A 19,639-nucleotide genomic window follows, 5' to 3' on the forward strand; every position below is an offset into this window, starting at 1 on the left:
CACACCTCTCACTCCAAAGGAGAGATCCACCAGACAGAAAATAAGTAAGGACACAGAGGCACTGAACAACAAACTAGAACAGATGGACCTAACACACATCTATACAACTATACACCCAAAAGCAACAGGATACACATTCTTCTCAAGTGCACATGGGACATTGCCAGAATAGACCACATACTAGCCCACATAAAGAGCCTTAGTAAATACAAAAAAGGGCCTTAGTAAATTCAAAAATTTGAATTACCTGAAAAAAACCAAGAATTCTACCAACCAACATTTCAGACCACAAAGGTATAAAACTAGAAATAAATTGTACAAAAAAAGCAAAAAGGCAAACAAACACATGGAGGCCTAACAACATGCTCCTAAATAATAAATGGATCAATGACCAAATTAAAATGGAGATCCAGCAATATATGGAAACAAATGACAACAACAACACAAAGCCCCAACTTCTGTGGGATGCAGCAAAAGCAGTCTTAAGAGGAAAGTATATAGCAATGAAGGCATATTTAAAGAAGGAAGAACAATCCCAAGTGAATAGTCTAATGTCACAATTATCGAAACTGGAAAGAGAAGAACAAATGAGGCCTAAGGTCAGCAGACAAAGGGATATAATAAAAATCAGAGAATAAATCAGTAAAATTGAGAAGAATAAAGCAATAGCAAAAATCAATGAAACCAGGAGCTGGTTCTTTGAGAAAATAAACAAAATAGATAAGACTCTAGCCAAACTTATTAAGAGAAAAAGAGAGTCAACACACATCAACAGAATCAGAAACGAGAGAGGAAAAATCACGGTGGACCCCACAGAAATATAAAGAATTCTTAGAGAGTACTATGAAATCTATATGCTAGCAAGCTGGAAAAACTAGGAGAAATGGACAACTTCCTAGAAAAATACAACCTTCCAAGACTGACCCAGAAAGAAACAGAAAATCTAAAAAGACCAATTACCAGCAACAAAATTGAAGCACTAATAAAAAAACTTCCCAAAAACAAAACCCCCAAGCCAGACAGATTTACCTAAGAATTTTATCAGACATACAGAGAAGACATAATACCCACTCTCCTTAAAGTTTTCCAAAAATGGAAGAGGAGGGAATACTCCCAAACTCATCCTATGAAGCCATCATCACCCTAATACCAAAACCAGGCAAAGACCCCACCAAAAAAGAAACTTACAGACCAATTTCCCTGATAAACGTAGATGCAAAAATACTCAACAAAATATTAGCAAACCGAATTCAAAAATACATCAAAAGGATTATACACTATGACCAAGTGGGATTCATCCCAGGGATGCAAGGATGGTACAACATTAGAAATTTCATGAATATCATCCACCACATCAACAAAAAGAAAGACAAAAAACACATGATTATCTTCATAGATGCTGAAAAAGTGTTCGACAAAATTCAACATCCATTCATGATAAAAACTCTCAACAAAATGGGCATACAGGGCAAGTACCTCGACATAATAAAGGCCATATATGATAAACCTACAGCTAACATCATACTGAACAGCGAGAGGCTGAAAACTTTTCCTCTGAGATCGGGAACAAGACAGGGATGCCCACTCTCCCCACTATTATTCAACATAGTACTGGAGGTCCTAGCCATGGCAATTAGACAAAACAAAGAAATACAAGAATCCAGATTGGTAAAGAAGAAATCAAACTGTTACTATGTGCAGATGACATGTTATTGTACATGAAAAACCCTAGATTCCACTCCAAAACTACTAGAACTAATATCAGAATTCAGAAAAGTTGCAGGATACAAAATTAATACACAGAAATCTGTGGCTTTCCTATACACTAACAATGAACTACTAGAAAGAGATATCAGGAAAACAATTCCATTCACAATAGCATCAAAAGAATAAAATACCTTGAAATAAACCTACCCAAGGAAGTGAAAGACCAATACTCTGAAAACTAGAGGACACTCTTAAGAGAAATTAAAGAGGACACTAACAAATGGAAACTCACCCCATGCTCCTGGCTAGGAAGAATTAATATCATGAAAATGGCCATCTGGCCCAAAGCAATATACAGATTCGATGCAATCCCTATCAAATTACCAACAGCATTCTTCAATGAACTGGAACAAATAGTTCAAAAATTCATATGGAAACACCAAAGACCCTGAGTTGTCAAAGCAATCCTGAGAAGGAACAATAAATTGGGGGGGAGATGCACTCCCCAACTTCAAGCTCTACTACAAAGCCACAGTAATCAAGACAATTTGGTACTGGCACAAGAACAGAGACACAGACCAGTGGAACAGAATAGAGACTCCAAACATTAACCCAAACATATATGGCCAATTAATATAGAATAAAGGAGCCATGGAAATACAATGGGGTAATGACAGTCTCTTCAACAGATGGTGCTGGCAAAACTGGACAGCTACATGTATGAAAATGAAACTGGATCACTGTCTAACCCCGTACACAAAAGTAAATTCGAAATGGATCAATGACCTGAATGTAAGTCATGAAACCATAAAACTCTGAGAAAAAAACATAAGCAAAAATCTCATGAACATAAACATGAGTGGCTTCTTCATGAACATATCTCCCCAAGCAAGGGAAAGAAAGGCAAAAAATGAACAAGTGGGACTATATCAAGCTAAGAAGCTTCTGTACAGCAAAGGACACCATGAATAGAACAAAAAGGTATCCTACAGTATGGGAGAATATATTCATAAATGACAGATACGATAAAGGGTTGACATCCAAAATATATAAAGAGCTCACACACCTCAACAAACAAAAAGCAAATAATCCAATTAAAAAATGGGCAAAGGTGCTGAATAGACAGTTCTCTAAAGAAGAAATTCAGATAGCAAACACACACATGAAAAGATGCTCCACATTGCTTGTCATCAGATAAATGCAAATTAAAACCACAAAGAGATATCACCTCACACCAGTAAGGAGAGCCATCATCGAAAAGACAAACAACAACAAATGTTGGCGAGGTTGTGCAGAAAGGGGAACCCTCCTACACTGCAGTGGGAATGTAAATTAGTTCAACCAGTGTGGAAAGCAGTATGGAGGTTCCTCAGAATGCTCAAAATAGAAATACCATTTGACCCAGGAATTCCACTTCTAGGAATCTACCCTAAGAATGCAGCACTCCAGTTTGAAAAAGACAGATGCACCCCTATGTTTATCACTGCACTATTTACAATAGCCAAGATATGAAAGCAACCTAAATGTCCATCAGTAGATGAATGGATAAAGAAGATGTAATACATATACACAATGGAATAATACTCAGCCATAAGAAATAAACAGATCCATTTGCAACAACATGGATGGCGCTAGAGGGTATTATGCTCAGTGAAATAAGCCAAGTGGAGAAAGACAAGTACCAAATGATTTCACTCATATGTGGATTATCAGAACAGAGGAAAACTGAAGGAACAAAACAGCAGCAGAATCACAGAGCCCAAGAATGGACTAACAGTTACCAAAGGGAAAGGGCCTGGGGAGTATGGATGGGAAGGGAGGGGCAAGGGTGGGGAAAAAGAAAGGGGGCTTTACGATTAGCATATAGTATGGGGGTATGGCGAGGGTTGTATGACACAGAGAAGACGTAGTGATTTTACAACATCTTTATGCTGATGGACAGTGACTGTGAAGGGGTATGTCGGGGGGACTTGGGGAAGGGGGGAGCTTAGTAAAGATAATATTCTCCATGTAATTGTAGATTAATGATACCAAAAAAAAGTCAAAATGTCCACCTAAAAGCAAAACAAAACAAAAGAGATAATTTTAAAAAGTAAGGCTTAAAATGGACTTCCATATTTGATTTATTGCATATGGATTTAAACAGAAGTAACAAATTCAAGAAAATGAAAGTCATTTAGGATTTTAAAAATTGCTCACTGTGAGCCTACTAAATGTGTCAACTGACCTATGTACCCTCTCTGGACTTCGGAAATCTTAAACATCCAGTTTTACTCAAACTAGTATTTATACTTTTATTTGTAGTTAAAAGCATTTGTGCTAAGTAAGAATATTATAACTAAATCCCCACTGGGATATTAAGTTTGCTTTAAGTGCTTTAGAAAAAGCTGAAAAGAGACTCAATCATTCTTTGTATTATCAGATGAACATGGCATATAATATAGATGCTATTGACTAAATACAGTATTTTTGACAGTATTACAGAAATAATATGCATTATTGATGATTTTCTAGAAATACCATCTTAACTATAGTCAAACATAATTGATTTATTCTGATAAGTATGTAAATCGTGCCAGTTAACATGATTATCTCGCTCTTTCCAAATTTTTACTTTCACATATTTTAGCAACATCACACGTCTGTGGAAACAGCAGGAGAGAAAACACATGAGGTACTCTGACTGGATGCATTTCTTGGCTTTCAAGGTGATAAACAGTATGGACCCTGGAGTTTAACAGATTGGAGTTTGGATTCAAGGTGCCACTTATTAGTTGTGTCATCTTGGGCAAGTTCCTTAACCCTTTGTGGAAAAGTTTCTCTCTTGTAAATGGGCATAAATACCTGTTCTACAGGATTGTGGTGAGGATTAAATGGGAGAATTCATACATAAAAACACTTAGCACAGTGCCTGGAAAGTAGTCAACATACTCAATGAAATTTAGCTAACAAGTCTAGAGCATGGAAGGAGGTTACATATTATAAATCCTGATTTATTTAAATATCTAAGTGGGTTTGGGGAGAAGGTAGATCTTTCTGTATCTAAACATATAGGAAGGACAAATGAAACACAGAAATCTTATCTACTTTTATCATTCACCCTTGTAGATCTGTAGTGTTTTTATTTCAATGAGAAAGATTTGCAGCACTCCACTTATATATTTAGAACTTCCATTTCCAGTGCAGGAGGTCAGGAGACTTATTGGTGGCCATCCAGGAGAAGCACACTGACGTAGACTTGGAAATCCACTGCTCAGCTGAAAGGGAAAGCTTTCATCCTGGCAGCTCTGGCAGACAAATGAGGTGAGAAAACAGGAAAAATTAAATTTATTAATGAAATGATTTACATGATAAATTTCCTTTCAGTCTGCTATGCACATGTCTTCATTAAGCTTCTTTAGTTCTTTTGCCATTTCTATCTAATCTTCGTTGCTCTACTTTATGCTCTTTCTTTAATCTTTTCTCATCGTGTTTTTCTTGCTTCAACCGTTTTTTTTCTTTAAAAAGAAAACCATGTCAGAGGTGCAGCCAAGATGGCGGCATGAGTAGGACAGTGGGAATCTCCGCCCAAAAACATACATATTTTTGAAAATACAACAAATACAACTAATCCTAAAAGAGAGACCAGAAGACACAGGACAACAGCTAGGCTACATCCACACTGGTGAGAACCCAGCACCTGGTGAAATGGGTGAGATACAAGGCCTGGCCCAGCAGTACCCGAGCGCCCCTCAGCCTAGCTCCCGGTGGGAGGAGAGGAGTCAGAGTGGGGAGGGAGAGGGAGCCCAGGACTGTTAATCACAAAGCCCTAGCCATCTGCACCAGAGCACAGACACAGTGCATGCATGGGGTACTGGAAACTAGGGAAACAGGGCAGCAAGATCTTTGAGCAGGTCCCGAAGCCGACGCTACTGTGACAAAGAAAAGCGAGTGCTTTTTGAAAGTCTTAAAGGGACAGGGATGCCACCGCTGGAAGGAAGCATCCCGGGTCACAGTCCAGCAGCTGGAAATTCCAGGGAACTCCGGGCGCACTAACGCCCTGGGCAACACCTCTGAGACCCCTCACGGAGGTAAACAGCCAAACATCCCCCTGACCATTACCCTTTCTGGACCCCGCCATAGCAGAGCAGCAGCCTGAGGCTGCCACGCCCACAGCAAGGAAGCTTCCTCCATACCGGCCGGGCAAGATACAGAGATCCAGTCTACATGCAATTGCCCAACATGAGAGACTAGGTGTTGCAGTTGTCCCAGTAAAGAAAGGCCAGGAGCAAGTGGAAAGCCTTGGCTCTCCAAGCTGACAGAAAGTCAATAGCTCACCATTGCACCTATCAACATGAAAAGGAAAAAAATTTGATCCAGACAAGACTAACCCAGACAGCTTCAACATCTTCTACATCTTCCCCTGAGAAGGAACCTGGGGAGATAGATTTAACCAGTCTTCCTGAAAAAGAATTCAAAACAAAAGTGATAACCATGCTGACAGACTTTCAGAGAAATATGCAAGAGCTAAGGAGGGAGAATACAGAAATAAAACAAGCTCTGTAAGGACTTCAAAACAGAATGGATGAGATGCAAGAGACCATTAATGGACTAGAAAACAGAGAACAGGAATGCAGAGAAGCTGATGCAGAGAGAGATAAAAGGATCTCCAGGAATGAAAGAATTTTAAGAGACCTGAGCGACCAAACGAAACGGAACAATATCCGCATTATAGGGGTACCAAAAGAAGAAGAGAGAAAAAGGGATAGAAAGTGTCTTTGAAGAAATAACTGTTGAAAACTCCCCCAAACTCGGGGAGGTAATGGCCTCTCAGACCACAGAGGTACACAGAACTCCCATGACAAGGGATCCAAGGAGGGCAACACCAAGACACATAATAACTAAAATGGCAAAGATCAAAGACAAGGACAAAGTATTAAAGGCAGCCAGAGAGAAAAGAAAGGTTACCTACAAAGGAAAACCCATCAGACTTCTCAACAGAAACCCTACAGGCCAGAAGAGAATGGCGTGATATACTTAATGCAATGAAACAGAACGGCCTCGAACCAAGATTACTGTATCCAGCATGATTATCATTTAAGTATGAAGGAGGGATCAAACAATTCCCAGACAAGCAAAAGTTGAGGGAATTTGCCTCCCACAAACTACCTCTACAGGGCATCTTACAGGGACTGCGCAATATGGGAGCACTCCTACAAAGAGCACAGAACAAAACACACGACATGAAGAAGGGAGGAGGAGGAATAAGAAGGGAGATAAATAGAGAATCATCAGACCGTGTTTATAATAGCTCAATAAGTGAGTTGTTAGACAGTAAGATGGTAAAGAAGCCAACCTTTTACCTTTGGTTAAACTTAAACAAACTTAAAACTTGCAATGGCAATAAGTACATACCTTTCAATAATCACCCTAAATGTAAATGGACTGAATGCACCAATCAAAAGACACAGAGTAATAGAATGGATAAAAAAGCAAGACCCATCCATATGCTGCTTACAAGAGACACACAAACCCAAAGACATGCACAGACTTAAAGTCAAGGGATGGAGAAAGATATTTCATGCAAAGAACCAAGAGAAAAAAGCAGGTTTTGCAATACTAGTATCAGACAAAATAGACTTCAAAATAAAGAAAGTAACAAAAGACAAAGAATGACATTACATAATGATAAAGGGCTCAGTCCATGAAGAGGATATAACCATTAAAATATATATGCACCCAATACAGGAGCACCAACATATGTGAAACAAATACTAACATAATTAAAGGAGGAAATAGAATGCAATGCATTCATTCTGGGAGACTTCAACACACCACTCACTCCAAAGTACAGATCCACCAGACGGAAAATAAGTAAGGCCACAGAGGCACTGAACAACACTCTAGAACAGATGGACCTAATAGACATCTACAGAACTCTACATCCAAAAGCAACAGGATACACATTCTTTTCAAGTGCACATGGACCATTCTCCTGAATAGACCACATACTAGCCACAAAAAGAACCTCAGTAAATTACAAAAGATTGAAATCCTACCACCCAACTTTTAAGACCACAAAGGCATAAAACTAGAAATAAACTGTACAAAGAATGCAAAAAGGCTCACAAACACATGGAGGCTTAACAACACGCTCCTAAATAATCAATGGATCAATGGCCAAATCAAAATGGAGATCAAGCAATATATGGAAACAAAAGACAACAACAACACAAAGCCCCAAGTACTGTGGGATACAGCAAAAGCAGTCTTAAGAGGAAAGTATAAAGCAATCCAGGCATATTTAAAGAAGGAAAAACAATCCCAAATGAATGGTCTAATGTCACAAATATTGAAATTGGAAAAAGAAGAACAAGTGAGGCCTAAGGTCAGCAGGAGGAGGGACATAATAAGATCAGAGGAGAAATAAATAAAATTGAGAAGAATAAAGCAATAGGAAAAATCAATGAAACTAAGAGCTGGTTCTCTGAGAAAATAAAGAAAATAGATAAGTCTCTAGCCAGACTTATTAAGAGGAAAAGAGAGTCAACACACATCAACAGAATCAGAAACGAGAAAGGAAAAATCACCACGGAACCCACAGAAATACAAAGAATTCTTAGAGAGTACTATGAAAATCTATACGCTAGTAAGCTGGGAAACCTAGGAGAAATGGACAACTTCCTAGAAAAATACAAACTTCCAAGACTGACTCAGAAAGAAACAGAAAATCTAAACAGACAAATGGCCAGCAACGAAATTGAAGCGGTAATCAAAAATCTACCAAAGAACAAACCCTAAGGGCCAGATGGATTTTCCTCGGAATTTTATCAGACATACATAGAAGACATAATACCCACTCTCCTTAAAGTTTTCCAAAAAATAGAAGAGGAGGGAATACTCCCAAACTCATTCTATGAAGCCAACATCAAACTAATACCAAAACCAGGCAAAGACCACACCAAAAAAGAAAACTACAGACCTCATGATGATGAACGTAGATGCAAAAATACTCAACAAAATATTAGCAAACTGAATTCAAAAATGCATCAAAAGGATCATCCACCATGACCAAGTGGGATTCATCCCAGGGATGCAAGGATGGTACAACACTCGAAAATCCATGAACATCATCCACTACATGAAAAAATGAAGGACAAAACCACATGATCACCCCCATAGATGCTGAAAAAGCATTCGATAAAATTCAACATCCATTCATGATAAAAACTCTCAACAAAATGGATATAGAGGGCAAGTACCTCAACATGATAAAGGCCATATATGATAAACCCACAGCCAACATCATACTGAACAGCAAGAAGCTGAAAGGTTTTCCTCTGAGATCGGGAACAAGACAGGGATGCCCACTCTCCCCACTGTTATTCAACATAGTACTGGAGGTCCTAGCCACGGCAATTAGACAAAACAAAGAAATACAAGGAATCCATATTGCTAAAGAAGAGTTCAAACTGTCACTATTTGCAGATGACATGATATTGTACATAAAAAACCCTAAAGACACCACTCTGAAACTACTACAGCTAATATCAGAATTCAGCAAAGTTGCAGCATACAAAATTTACACATAAATCTTTGGATTTCCTATACACTAACAATAAACTAATAGAAAGAGAAATCAGATATAGGCGGCAGAAGATGGCGGCGTGAGTAGAGCAGCGGAAATCTCCTCCCAAAACAACATATATCTATGAAAATATAACAAAGACAACCCTTCCTAGAATAAAGACCAGAGGACACAGGACAATATCCAGACCACATCCGCACCTGAGAGAACCCAGCGCCTCGCGAAGGGGGTAAGATACAAGCCCCGGCCCCGCGGGAGCCGAGCGCCCCTCCCCCCCAGCTCCCGGCGGGAGAAGAGCAGGCAGAGCGGGAGGGAGACGGAGCCCAGGACTGCCGAACACCCAGCCCCAGCCATCCGGGCCAGAGTGCAGGGCGCTCGATACTGGGAAAACAGGGCAGCAAGAACAGTGAGCGGGCACTGGAGGCTGGGCGACAGAGGGCATAAGAAAAGCGCGCGACCATTTTTTTTTGCTTTTTTGCTGTTTTGTTTTGGCGAGCGCTTTTTGTAAGTCTTAAAGGGATAGGGACCCCAATACTAGGGAAACAGGGCAGAAAGACCGGTGAGCAGAGGCCTGAGGCTGGCACCGCAGAATAAAGAAAAACGAACGACCACCTTTTATTTATTTTTTTTTTAATTAAAAACCTTTTTATTTTTTTTTTTAATTAAAAAAAATTTTTTTTTCTTTTTTTTTTTTTGGTGGGCGTTGTTTTGTTTTGGCGGGTGCTTTTTGGAAGTCTTAAAGGGGCAGGGTGGGTCACTTAATCCAGAGGTAGGGAATCGGGATCTCTGGGCACCCTAACCCCTGGGCTGCAGGGAGCAGGGAGGCCCCTTACCGAGATAAATAGCCTCCCAGCCGCTCCTGCTCCAACGCGACTCCACCATTTTGGAGTAGCTGCCCCAGCCAGGCCACGCCCACAGCAACAGCGTAGATTAACTCCATAGCAGCCGGGTAGGAAGCAGAAACCCTGTCTGCGCGCAGCTGCGCAGCACAAGCCACTAGAGGCCGCTGTTCTCCCAGGAGAGGAGGGCCACAAACCAACAAAAAAGGAAGTCCTTCCAGCCGTCACTCGTCCCAGTTCTGCAGACTATTCCTATCACCATGAAAAGGCAAAGCTACAGGCAGACAAAGATCACAGAGACAACACCAGAGAAGGAGACAGACCTAACCAGTCTCCCTGAAAAAGAATTCAAAATAAGAATCATAAACATGCTGACAGAGATGCAGAGAAATACGCAAGAGAAATGGGATGAAGTCCGGAAGGAGATCACAGATGCCAGAAAGGAGATCGCAGAAATGAAACAAACTCTGGAAGGGTTTATAAGCAGAATGGATAGAATGCAAGAGGCCATTGATGGAATTGAAATCAGAGAACCGGAACGCATAGAAGCTGACATAGAGAGAGACAAAAGGATCTCCAGGAATGAAACAATATTAAGAGAACTGTGTGACCAATCCAAAAGGAACAATATCCATATTATAGGGGTCCCAGAAGAGGAAGAGAGAGGAAAAGAGATGGAAAGTATCTTAGAAGAAATAATAGCTGAAAACTTCCCCACACTGGGGGAGGAAGTAATCGAACAGACCACGGAAATACACAGAACCCCCAACAGAAAGGATCCAAGAAGGGCAACACCAAGACACATAATAATTAAAATGGCAAAGATCAAGGACAAGGAAAGAGTGTTAAAGGCAGCTAGAGAGAAAAAGGTCACCTATAAAGGGAAACCCATCAGGCTAACGTCAGATTTCTCAACAGAAACCCTACAGGCCAGAAGAGAATGGCATGATATATTTAATACAATGAAACAGAAGGGCCTTGAACCAAGGATACTGTATCCAGCACAACTATCATTCAAATATGACGGTGGGATTAAACAATTCCGAGACAAACAAAAGCTGAGGGAATTTGCTTTCCACAAACCACCTCTACAGAACATCTTACAGGGACTGCTCTAGATGGGAGCACTCCTAGAAAGAGCACAGCACAAAACACCCAACATATGAAGAATCGAGGAGGAGAAACAAGAAGGGAGAGAAGAAAAGAATCTCCAGATAGTGTATATAACAGCTCAATAAGCGAGCTAAGTTAGGCAGTAATATACTAAAGAGGCTAACCTTGAACCTTTGGTAACCACGAGTTTAAAGCCTGTAATGGCAATAAGTACATATCTTTCAATAGTCACCCTAAATGTTAATGGGTTGAATGCACCAATCAAAAGACACAGAGTAACAGAATGGATAAAAAAGCAAGACCCATCTATATGCTGCTTACAAGAAACTCACCTCAAACCCAAAGACATGTACAAACTAAAATACAAGGGATGGAAAAACATATTTCAAGCAAACAACAGTGAGAAGAAAGCAGGGGTTGCAGTACTAATATCAGACAAAATAGACTTCAAAACAAAGAAAGTAACAAGAGATAAAGAAGGACACTACATAATGATAAAGGGCTCAGTCAAACAAGAGGATATAACCATTCTAAATATATATGCACCCAACACAGGAGCACCAGCATATGTGAAACAAATACTAACAGAACTAAAGGGGGATACAGACTGCAATGCATTCATTCTAGGAGACTTTAACACACCACTCACCCCAAAGGATAGATCCACTGGGCAGAAAATAAGTAAGGACACGGAAGCACTGAACAACACAGTAGAGCAGATGGACCTAATAGACATCTATAGAACTCTACATCCAAAAGCAGCGGGATATACATTCTTCTCAAGTGCACATGGAACATTCTCCAGAATAGACCACATACTAGGCCACAAAAAGAGCCTCAGAAAATTCCAAAAGATTGAAATCCTACCAACCAACTTTTCAGACCACAAAGGCATAAAACTAGAAATAAACTGTACAAAGAAAGCAAAGAGGCTCACAAACACATGGAGGCTTAACAACACGCTCCTAAATAATCAATGGATCAATGACCAAATCAAAATGGAGATCCAGCAATACATGGAAACAAATGACAACAACAACACTAAGACCTAAGTTCTGTGGGACGCAGCAGAAGCAGTCTTAAGAGGAAAGTATATAGCAATCCAAGCATATTTAAAAAAGGAAGAGCAATCCCAAATGAATGGTCTAATGTCACAATTATCGAAATTGGAAAAAGAAGAACAGATGAGGCCTAAGGTCAGCAGAAGGAGGGACATAATAAAGATCAGAGTAGAAATAAATAAAATTGAGAAGAATAAAACAATAGCAAAAATCAATGAAACCAAGAGCTGGTTCTTCGAGAAAATAAACAAAATAGATAAGCCTCTAGCCAGACTTATTAAGAAGAAAAGAGAGTCAATACAAATCAACAATATCAGAAACGAGAAAGGAAAAATCACGACGGACCCCACGGAAATGCAAAGAATTATTGGAGAATACTATGAAAACCTATATGCTAACAAGCTGGGAAACCTAGGAGAAATGGACAACTTCCTAGAAAAATATAACCTTCCAAGATTGACCCAGGAAGAAACAGAAAATCTAAACAGACCAATTACCAGCAACGAAATTGAAGCGGTAATCAAAAAACTACCAAAGAACAAAACCCCCGGGCCAGATGGATTTACCTCGGAATTTTATCAGACATACATTGAAGACATAATACCCATTCTCCTTAAAGTTTTCCAAAAAATAGAGGAGGAGGGGATACTCCCAAACTCATTCTATGAAGCTAACATCACCCTAATATGAAAACCAGGCAAAGACCCCACCAAAAAAGAAAACTACAGACCAATATCCCTGATGAACGTAGATGCAAAAATACTCAACAAAATATTAGCAAACCGAATTCAAAAACACATCAAAAGGATCATACACCATGACCAAGTGGGATTCATCCCAGGGATGCAAGGATGGTACAACATTCGAAAGTCCATCAACATCATCCAACACATCAACAAAAAGAAAGACAAAAACCACATGATCATCTCCATAGATGCTGAAAAAGCATTTGACAAAGTTCAACATCCATTCATGTTAAAAACTCTCAGCAAAATGGGAATAGAGGGAAAGTACCTCAACAGAATAAAGGCCATCTATGATAAACCCACAGCCAACATTATATTGAACAGCGAGAAGCTGAAAGCATTTCCTCTGAGATCGGGAACTAGACAGGGATGCCCACTCTCTCCCTCCACTGTTATTTAACATAGTACTGGAGGTCCTAGCCACGGCAATCAGACAAAATAAAGAAATACAAGGAATCCAGATTGGTAAAGAAGAAGTTAAACTGTCACTATTTGCAGATGACATGATACTGTACATAAAAAACCCTAAAGACTCCACCCCAAAACTACTAGAACTGATATCGGAATACAGCAAAGTTGCAGGATACAAAATCAACACACAGAAATCTGTGGCTTTCCTATATACTAACAATGAACCAACAGAAAGAGAAATCAGGAAAACAACTCCATTCACAATTGCATCAAAAAAAATAAAATACCTAGGAATAAACCTAACCAAAGAAGTGAAAGACTTATACTCTGAAAACTACAAGTCACTCTTAAGAGAAATTAAAGGGGACACTAACAGATGGAAACTCATCCCATACTCTTGGCTAGGAAGAATTAATATCGTTAAAATGGCCATCCTGCCCAAAGCAATATACAGATTTGATGCAATCCCTATGAAACTACCAGCAACATTCTTCAGAGAACTGGAACAAATAATTCAAAAATTCTTATGGAAACACAAAAGACCCCGAATAGCCAAAGCAATCCTGAGAAAGAAGAATAAAGTAGGGAGGATCTCACTCCCCAACTTCAAGCTCTACTATAAAGCCATAGTAATCAAGACAATTTGGTACTGGCACAAGAGCAGAGCCACAGACCAATGGAACAGACTAGAGAATCCAGACATTAACCCAGACATATATGGTCAATTAATATTTGATAAAGGAGCCATGGACATACAATGGCGAAATGACAGTCTCTTCAACAGGTGGTGCTGGCAAAACTGGACAGCTACATGTAGGAGAATGAAACTGGACCATTGTCTAACCCCATATACAAAAGTAAACTCAAAATGGATCAAAGACCTGAATGTAAGCCATGAAACCATTAAACTCTTGGAAGAAAACATAGGTGAAAACCTCTTAGACATAAACATGAGTGACCTCTTCTTGAACATATCTCCCCGAGCAAGGAAAACAACAGCAAAAATGAGTAAGTGGGACTATATTAAGCTGAAAAGCTTCTGTACAGCAAAAAACACCATCAATAGAACAAGAAGGATCCCTACAGTATGGGAGAATATATTTGAAAATGACACATCCGATAAAGGCTTGACGTCCAGAATATATAAGGAGCTCACACGCCTCAACAAACAAAAAACAAATTACCCAATTAAAAAATGGGCAGAGGAACTGAACAGACAGTTCTTCAAAAAAGAAATACAGATGGCCAACAGACACATGAAAAGATGCTCCACATCGCTAATTATCAGAGAAATGCAAATTAAAACTACAATGAGGTATCACCTCACACCAGTGAGGATGGCTGCCATCCAAAAGACAAACAACAACAAATGTTGGCGAGGCTGTGGAGAAAGGGGAACGCTCCTACACTGCTGGTGGGAATGTAAACTAGTTCAACCATTGTGGAAAGCAGTATGGAGGTATATCAAAATGCTCAAAACAGACTTACCGTTTGACCCAGGAATTGCACTCCTAGGAATTTACCCTAAGAACGCAGCAATCAAGTTTGAGAAAGACAGATGCACCACTATGTTTATTGCAGCACTATTTACAATAGCCAAGAATTGGAAGCAACCTAAATGTCCATCAATATATGAATGGATAAAGAAGATGTGGTACATATACACAATGGAATACTACTCAGCCATAAGAAAAGGGCAAATCCAATCATTTGCAGCAACATGGATGGAGCTGGAGGGTATTATGCTCAGTGAAACAAGCCAAGCAGAGAAAGAGAAATACCAAATGATTTCACTTATCTGTGGAATATAAGAACAAAGGAAAAACTGAAGGAACAAAACAGCAACAGAATCACAGAACTCAAGAATAGACTAACAGGTACCAAAGGGAAAGGGACTGGGAAGGATGGGTGGGTAGGGAGGGATAAGGGGGGGAGAAGTAGGGGGCTATTAAGATTAACATGCATGGGGGGTAGGAGAAAAGGGAGGGCTGTACAACACAGAGAAGGCAAGTAGTGATTCTACAACATTTTGCTATGCTGTTGGACAGTGACTGTAAAGGGGTTTATACGGGGGACCTGGTATAGGGGAGAGCCTAGTAAACATAATATTCGTCATGTAAGTGTAGATTAGTGATACCAAAAACAAAGCAAAAAAAAAAAATGGCAGTTCCTGTGTGGTAACCTCCAACGAGTTCTACACAAGGGTATAAAGGGCATATAAAAGTGTAGGCAAAGGGTCTGTTTGTGTTTATACAGAGGATCAAAGCCTAATTGGGCTACCCCGAAAATGAACTAAGATACGATATGAAAAAGAACTTCCAACATCTGCACTCTCTGGAAGACTCATGCCAGAAGATGATCATCAAAAAACCCCATCAAAGATCCACGCACTGCTACAGCTGTAGATGCACTCATCCCACCAGTTCCAGGACTTGCCATGGGAATGAGGAAGGAGATATCTAAGCTGGCCTGTGCATACAGTAAAACAACAAATTTGACTGGATCTATACTGTTGGAACTCAACCAAGAATTTGGAGAAGTGCAAATTGTAGCGCTCCAAACTCTTACAACTACAGACTATTTACTGTTATAAGAACATATGGCATGTGAACAGTCCCCAGGAATGGGTTGTTTTAATTTGTCTGATTTCTCTCAGACTGTTCAAGTTCAGTTGGACAATATCCACCATATCATAGATAAGTTTTCACAAATGCCTAAGGTGCCTTAATGGTTTTCTTGGTTTCACTGGAGATGGCTGGTAATTACAGATATGCTTTGGTTATGTAACTATACTCCTATTATGTTAGTGTGTGTGCGCAATTTAAGTAGTAGCTTAAAACCTATATATGCTGAAGTTACTCTACAAGAAGATATGTCAAAGAAATAATCAATCTTCCCATGTTTTCTTCCGTCTGCTACTTCTATAGCTTTTCTTCTTCCTTCCTAATTACAACCCTTAAATAGAATTCGTGCCTCATATCAAATTTACCGAGTATCATAACTCCTCCAAGTGGTAAAGATACCTCAAGACAAATGCTGGGCATAGAAGCCACAGGGCATAAATATGCAAAGAAGTAAAAAGCTAACCTTTTCAAACAATAAGGCTTCCCTCTCACTTACCAACTTCACATTTCCCTGTATGGCCCTGGAAGATGACTGGTTAGCCAGAGACGGGTAAGATTCCTCAAGGGAGGAACAACCTAAGACAGGCACAGTCGCAGGGGGGCCATCAGGTGAGAAATTGGGGATCAACAGAGGTGAGGCTTAGAACCTCACCCCCACTGTTCTGAGAGAAATCTTCTGCATACGTGGATGTTTTATTGCCCTGGTCTAGCTTGGATTAACACATAGTCTACAGGCACACACCTGATCATCTACATTTTCTCTCTTACAACACTAAACTATGTTTTCTACCTTTATCTTGTATCTACCTACCACTTCAGCATTTTATTAAAAATAATAATAATAAAGAGAGAAATGTGGTATCCACATATAAATCAAGTATAAAAACCAAATGAGTATTCATATTTGAACTGACTGTTTAGAGTTCATAATGCATGAGCAAAACCGAAAGATTCTGTGATGACTCCCCTTGTACTGTTCACTATGTAACTTATTCATTATGTAAGAATTTGTTCTACATGTAAGAACTTGTTTGTTATGCCTCAGAAGATTGGAGACTGACGAAAATTAGGCTTGGGGTGGATTAATGATTGTGCATTGAGCATTGACTCCCCTATACAGAATTTTATTGTCGTTAACAACCATTTGATCAATAAATATGAGAGATGCCCTCACAAAAAAAAAAAAAAAAAAGGACAGACTTGCAATGGTAAAATAAATAAGTAACCGGGATGTAATGTATAGCATAAGGAATATAGTCAAGATATTGTAACAGCTTGGTAGGGTGATAGCTGGAACCTAGAATTATGTATATAAATGTTCTACCACTGTGTTGTACACTTGAAACTAATGTAATGTAATACTGTGCGTCAACTACCCTTCAATAAAAAATAATTATTTAAAAAAAAAAAACAAAAAAAAAACAAAAAAAAAAAGAAAATCAGGAAGACAATTCCATTCACAATAGCATCAAAAAGAATAAAATATCAAGGAATAAACCTCACCAAGGAAGTGAAAGAACTATACCCTGAAAACTATAAGACACTCTTAAGAGAAATTAAACAGGTCACTAACAAATGGAAACTCATCCCATTCTCCTGGCTAGGAAGAATTAATATAGTCAAAATGGCCATCCTGCCCAAACAGTATACAGATTTGATGCAATCCCTATCAAACTACCAACAGCATTCTTCAATGAACTGTAACAAATAGTTCAAAAATTCATATGGAAACAACAAAGACCCCGAATAGCTACAGCAATACTGAGAAGGAAGAATAAAGGGGGGGACTCACTCCCCAACTTCAAGCTCTACTACAAAGCCACAGTAATCAAGAGAATTTGGTACTGGCACAAGAACAGGGACACAGACCAATGGAACAGAATACATACTCCAAACATTAACCCAAACATGTATGGTCAACTAATATTCGATCAAGGGGCCATGGACATACAATGGGGAAATGACAGTCTCTTCAACAGATGGTGCTGGCAAAACTGGACAGCTACATGTAAGAGAATGAAACTGGATCACTGTCTAACCCCATACACCAAAGTAATTCGAAATGGATCAAAGACCTGAATGGAAATCATGAAACCACAAAACTCTTAGAAAAAAACATAGGCAAAAATCTCTTAGACATAAACATGAGTGACTTCTTCTTCAACATATCTCCCCAAGCAAGGAAAACAAAAGCAAAAATGAACAAGTGGGACTATATTAAGCTGAACAGCTTCTGTACAGCAAAAGACACCATCAATAGAACAAAAAGGTACCCTACAGTATGGGAGAATATATTCATAAATGACAGATCTGATAAAGGCTTGACATCCAAAATATATAAAGAGCTCACCCACCTCAACGAACAAAAAACAAATAATACAATTAAAAAATGGGCAGAGGACCTGAACAGACAGTTCTCCAGAAAAGAAATTCAGATGACCAACAGACACATGAAAAGATGCTCCACATCTCTAATTATCAGAGAAATGCAAATTAAAACCACAATGAGATATCACCTCACTCCAGTAAGGATGGCTACCATCCAAAAGACAAACAACAACAAATGTTGGCGAGGTTGTGGAGAAAGGGGAACCCTCCTACACTGCTGGTGGGAATGTAAATTAGTTCAAACATTTGGAAAGTAGTATGGAGGTTCCTCAGAATGCTCAAAATAGAAATACCATTTGACCCAGGAATTCCACTTCTAGGAATTTTCCCCAAGAATGCAGCACTCCAGTTTGAAAAAGACAGACGCACCCCTATGTTTATCGCAGCACTATTTACAGTAGCCAAGAAATGGAAGCAACCTAAGTGTCCATCAGTAGATGAATGGATAAAGAAGATGTGGTACATATACAGAATGGAATATTATGCAGTCATAAGAAAAAAACAGATCCTTCCATTCGCAACAACATGGATGGAGCTAGAGGGTATTATGCTCAGTGAAATAAGCCAGGCAGAGAAAGACAAGTACCAAATGATTTCAGTCATATGCGTAGTATAAGAAAAAAAGAAAACTGAGGGAACAAAACAGCAGCATAAGCACAGAACCCAAGAATGGACTAATAGTTACCAAAGGGAAAGGGACTGGGGAGGATGGGTTGGAAGGGAGGGTAACGGTGGGAACAAAAGAAAGGGGGCATTACGATTAGCATGTATAGTGTAGCAGGGGACATGGGGAGGGCTGTGCAACACAGAGAAGATGAGTAGTGATTTTACAGTATCTTACTATGTTGATGGACAGTGATTGTGAACGGGGATGTGGGGGGGACTTGGTGAAGAGGGAGCCTAGTAAACATAATGTCCTTCATGTAATTGTAGATTAATGATACCAAAATAAAAATTTTAAATAAAAGAAAAACATAGGAAAAAACAACAACCATGTCCACATAGTCTCTTTAACCATTATTACGTTTGAAAAACATTTAGTTAAAATTTAAAAAGTGATCTGTGTATGTACATGAACAGAACTGTCCTAGAAGGTTTAGCAACAGACTAAGGATTGCAGAGAAGTAACTTATTTTGCTTTTCAGTATTGTCACTCTTTGAATTTCAAAATAGTCTTATGACT

This window comes from Manis pentadactyla, chromosome 6 (assembly GCF_030020395.1).
Source record: "Manis pentadactyla isolate mManPen7 chromosome 6, mManPen7.hap1, whole genome shotgun sequence".
NCBI lineage: Eukaryota > Metazoa > Chordata > Mammalia > Pholidota > Manidae > Manis > Manis pentadactyla.